The sequence below is a fragment of the Rutidosis leptorrhynchoides genome, chromosome 6 (genome assembly GCF_046630445.1).
Source record: "Rutidosis leptorrhynchoides isolate AG116_Rl617_1_P2 chromosome 6, CSIRO_AGI_Rlap_v1, whole genome shotgun sequence".
Taxonomy (NCBI): domain Eukaryota; kingdom Viridiplantae; phylum Streptophyta; class Magnoliopsida; order Asterales; family Asteraceae; genus Rutidosis; species Rutidosis leptorrhynchoides.
This window is the reverse complement of record NC_092338.1, coordinates 57,468,095-57,474,094: the sequence shown is the minus strand read 5'-3', so window position 1 is coordinate 57,474,094 and position 6,000 is coordinate 57,468,095.

Sequence of the window (6,000 nt, the reverse complement as noted above, 5' to 3'; positions counted from 1 at the left end):
TAATCTCTAAAGTTATCAAGAAGACATATTTCTTGATGATTCGGTCTTTTCCGGATATTCTAGTAATTTGACAAATCAAGATCGTGCCATTACAATTTCTTTCTTAGAACATTAGTTATGTTCATCTCAAAACATCATACCTACGAATTCTGGACCATTATTTGCTTGACTTAAAGTCGGGAAGAGAAAACGAAAGCATGAAGCTCCAAAATATAAAGGAGAATATAAGCCCGATAACAACCTCGAAATTTACAAACCGTGTATATCAATGTGTATAGCGATATAAAGAAACGGGAGAATGAAAAACACTATAACCCCAAGGTAATGGTAGAAGAAAGTAACTTCCTCTGGTGGTAGATGAAAAAGAAGAATGACGGATATGAAAGTTAGGAGTATATCAAGAATCAGAACTGGATGAAGCATTTCACAATCTTTTGGAAGTATGAAATGAGAAAGAAAATGTAGGAGTGGTGAAAATAATGAAACGGAAGTGGTCAATTTATAGCGAAATATCAGACATAGCAATCGAGGCAGATTACGCAAAACAAAATCTCCTTAATTCCCGAAGAATCAAATCTTATTTAGATTATGAAGATTTTCTATTCCTTAAATTCCGGAAATCAATCGTTACTACATCAAAAGTTAAGACGAATCTCTATTCCTTCAAATTCACTATTATACGATAACTTCTCTCATACGCTTCGAGTAATCGGATTGTTATATCCATATTATTCAACGGTGATAAAACTCTATTTATCGACTCATATACGTCATGAAAGCATTTTTATTGTTAGCCATGACGACCTCACTCAAATTTCGGGACAAAATTTCTTTAACGGGGGGATACTGTGATGACCCGGAAATTTCTGACCAAATTTAAACTTAATCTTTAACGTTTTCGACACGATAAGCAAAGTCTATGAATTTGAATCTCAAAATTTTAACCTATTCAAATACCTTTCGATTGTTCTCAACGATTCACGAACAATTATATGTAATTAGATATACATACTATAACTTGGAAACGTAACAAAGTGTTATGAAAATGATACTGTGCATTAACCTTATTGGTTTGATTATCTGATTGATATATTTAACTACGGAGTTAAAAGATTATGCCAAACGATTGAATTAAAAGATATTTACTAAGTCTTTTAATGATTACGATGTTGTTACGGGTCTCTGTTGTGAGGTTCACGCTGATTTGAGAAATCGTTCATTCTTAACGATATTCGGAAAATATGGTAAAGTGTTTGTTTAAATAACGTAATCTAGACGTTACAAAAATAAGGAATATTAACTGTTGGAATTGGATATATGAATAACTTGTGACGTATATTTAAAACGTGTTTATAAATATTAATTTGGTTACAAAACATTTTGATTTAAAAACAGTATTATTAAAAATACTTCGTTAGATAACGAGCCATTGATTTATAGAAGTAAATGACCAAAACACTTGAGAGTTTAAGATATATTTCGAGTGATATAGTTTAGGGATAATTTAAGGCTATATTTTGACAAAAATACGTGTCACGAAATGTAAAATACAAGTTTTCTCAGTGTACGAAGGGACACTCGAAAAACCGGAACCGGAACATAAGTCGCGTGATGACGTACGACTTATCGGAATAAAAATTACAAGTCAACTATGCACATGAATTTAATATAATATATAATTAATTATATAAATTATATAAATTATATATATAATTAAATATTATGTCGACAAACAAGAAAACAAAAGTTTGTGAGCTGGATCAGAGGGCCATGCGATCGCATGGAAAATAGGCACAAAACCCATGCGATCGCATGGGGGTCAGAATCAGGAATTATTCTATAAATAGCCCAGGTTTCTGCCGAACTCTTTACCTACTTTCTCTCAATCTCTCTCTGTTATACATAAATATATATTATTTATTATTATTATTATTATTATTATTATTATTATTATTATTATTATTATTATTAAGATTAATATTATTATTAATCTTATTATTTTAGTATTGATATTATTATTAATAATATTATACATAAAATATTACGACGTGAGTAGGTTCGGGTTATTTCAAACCAAGTTTTCAAGTGAGTCAAAGCTAAGGAAACTATGGGTTATTACTAAGGAGGTTATGGGTATTGTTCGAGGGTATTGCTCGTGAGTCAAACTAGTGTTTATCATCTTCGTTGCGTCTACGTACTTTCCCTACAATATTGAATCTCAATATTGATACGTAAGTACTTATATTTTATCCTTTATAAATTAATAGTGTATACATGTCTAGTGCTCGAGTATATATATTTATACATGCTTGTATGCTAAATTTCATCGATAAACAGTTTATAATGAATCACAAATTAAATACATATATTACTGGTAAAAGGTATATGATATACATGTTTTTGGAAAGCTGGCGAAAAATCAATAATTTTTCATTTAGATATCGAATAGTTTCGATGAACGGATTAAAAGATATGATCAACTAAATTATGTTTGACGTTAAATGAAATTGCTTTTGAATCTGCAATTGAGATTTAAACAACTTGTTTACAAGATTGATAAAATGGATTTTTAAATATTACCAGCCGAGTAAATGAATCCTTAAATAAGGTACGTCTCGTTTTGTTGAACTATTGTCAAAATTGACTTTTTGAAACGACTTTGGATAACTTTTGTATGTCGATCTCGAGCATTAGGATTGTGATACACTATGACCAGACCTAGCTTGATAGACATTTATTGACCAACCTATGTTCTCTATGTTGAGATCTACGATTATTTGATATTCTGAGTTTCGATCACATTACGATGAACAACTTTATATGCTGCTAAGGTGAGTTTCATTGATCCCTTTTTAATTGATTTTGCAATATATATTTTTGGGCTGAGAATACATGCAATTTATTTTAAACGCAATGGATACAAGTACATACTAAATTCTACACCGAGTTTGAACCGAAAATCCCTTAGCTTTGGTAACTAGTAACTGCCAGTTATAAGAACTGGTGGGCGCGAGTAGTAGTATATGGATCCATAGGGTTTGACATCCCCGTCTGTTCCAGGTATAGAAATAAACTCTAGCCTGAACTATAAAATAGACGTATGCTATTTGAAGTTAGTACACGTTGGATTGCGTGTATTGTACATGTTGGTTGCATGTTAAACGAGGGGTACTTATTATAGACGTTAAGGCTTGGTTACCAGGGTGCTCAATCTTGTAGAACATTTTGATAAACGTTTCTGGATGAAACAACTGAAATCTTGTGATCCATTTTTATATACAGATTATGAGAAATACTAAAACTATGAACTCACCAACCTTTGTGTTGACACTTGTTAGCATGTTTATTCTCAGGTTCCCTAGAAGTCTTCCGCTGTTTGCTTATATGATATACAAGCTATGTGCATGGAGTCTTACATGACATATTTTTCAAGAAAACGTTGCATTCACCAATTCATCACCATGTACCTTATTTTGACTGCATTGTCAACGAAAGCACTATTGTAAACTATTATATACGGTGATTGTCTATATGTAGAAATCATCAGATGTCGAAAACCTTTGATTTAAATATACATTTATGGTGTGCCTTTTCAAAAGAATGTAATGTTTACAAAATGTATCATATAGAGGTCAAATACCTCGTAATGAAATCAATGAATGACGTGTTAGTCCATATGGATTTGGAGCGATCGTCACATGTTTAAATCTTAATTGCAGATTCAAAAGCAATTTCAATTAACGTCAATCATAATTCAGTTGATCATATCTCTTAATCCGTTCATCGAAACTATTCGATATCTAAATGAAAAGTCATTGATTTTTCGTCAACTTTTCAAAAACATGCATATCATATACCTTTTACCAGTAACATATGTATTTAATTCGGGATTCATCATAAACTGTTTAACGACGAAATTTAGCATACAAGCATGTATAAATATATATACTCGAGCACTAGACATGGATACACAATTATTATATAAAAGATAAAATATGAGTGCTTACGTATCAATATTGAGATTTAATATTGTAGGAAAGTACGTAGACGTAATTGAGATGATAAACACTAGATTTGATTCACAAATATACCCCCGAACATTACTCATAATCTCCTTGGAAATAACCCATAATTTCCTTAGCTTTAACCCGTTTAAAAATCCATTTTAAAAGTGACACGCTCATAACCTCGTCGTAGTAGTTTATGTATAATACTAATAATACTAATTAATAATACTAATAATAATAAGATTAATAATAATATTAATTTTAATAATAATAATAATAATATATAAATATATACATAGAGAAAGATATCGAGAGATATAGATTGATGAAACTGGACCAGATCGAACGAGCTTTTATAGGTGGCCTGAATTTCCCTGCCATGCGATTGCATGGCTGTTGTGAGGGGACTCCATGCGATCGCATGGACCCCTTTTCCAGCTCATATATGATTTTGTAATTTAGTTTGTCGACGTAATTAAATATTAATATATATATATAATATATATTTAATTTATATAATTAATTATATATTATATTAAATTTACGTGCATAGTTGACTTGTAACTTTTGCTCCGATAAGTCGTACGTCGTCACTCGACTTATGTCCCGGTTCCGGTTTTTCGAACGTTCCTTTGTACGCTGAGAAAACTTGTAATTTACATTTTGAGACACGTACCTTTGTCAAAATATAGCCTTAAATTATCCCTAAATTATATCACTAGAATTGTAACGTATACACTTGAGTGTTTTGGTCATTTACTTCGATAAATCATCGTCTCGCTATTTGTTAATATATATATAATATATACATTTTCATTTTGAAATAGTGTTTTACTGTAGCAAAGTTACTGTAGCAAAGTTTTTTTACTGTAGCAAATAGTGATTTTCAAAAACACTGTAGCTTTTTGGGTACTGTAGAAATTCGAAAATACTGTAGCAAATTAGTGTTTTACTGGTTTATCTTAAACGTTTTAGTTAACTTATCTAAATATTAATCGAATCAATAATCGAATGTTAATATCGTTTACTAAATAACTTGAAATCATATATATATATATATATATATATATATATATATATATATATATATATATATATATATGCACATTAAGTTATATATATATATTGTTCGTGAATCTTCGAGAACAGTTAAAGAATAATTGATTACATGAATATAGTTCCAAAACTTTGAGACTCAACATTACAGACTTTGCTTATCATGTCGAAAACATTAAATCATTTAAAGATAAAGTTTAAATTTGGTCAGAAATTTCCCGGTCATCACAAGGATCTTTGATATTGTGGTATGGTGTACGTTTATGAGGATTATTTGCTTCTGTATCCCATTGTGCTTTTTTCCCACGATATCCCGAACGACTAACTCGAGCATACTTTTCTTTTCCTTTTTTGAAAGCGTTTTGCCTGCCTTTTTATCTTAGTTTCTACACAGTTTTAATGCGCTTAAATGCCATTTTCAAAGCGTTACAATATCACAATGTACCTCCAAACCTGATACAAATCAAATGAATAGCACTTACTCGTCTAACAGGCGTATCTTCGATTTCACAAACTTTTTTCCATTTTTCTGGAGTTATGAAATCGTAATCTTTTACTTCCACATAAGAAAGCTTGCCTTCATCCATATACGTTCTTAACTTGCACTTAAATCTCGTAAATGTTGTGTTGCATTTTTGCAGTGTTGTTTTTCGTGCAAAATCGTCTTCAATATTATGAAGTTCCTGTATAACTTAAACTAATGTAAGTGTTGAATGTTGTAACATATATAAATAAAAAGTAATTAAACAAAATCTTAGATTTTAATACCTTTATTTTGCTCCATAAAGTTTGTTTCTGATCAGGAGACACATGCTTCCAATCGTTTACAAGGAAATCACAAGTGCTCCTAGTTAAAACACCAATGTTGCTCGAAAAAATAGCTTGGTTTTTTCCAATAGCTTGGCCAAACTCGTCAAATTCAATCTTCAACTGAACA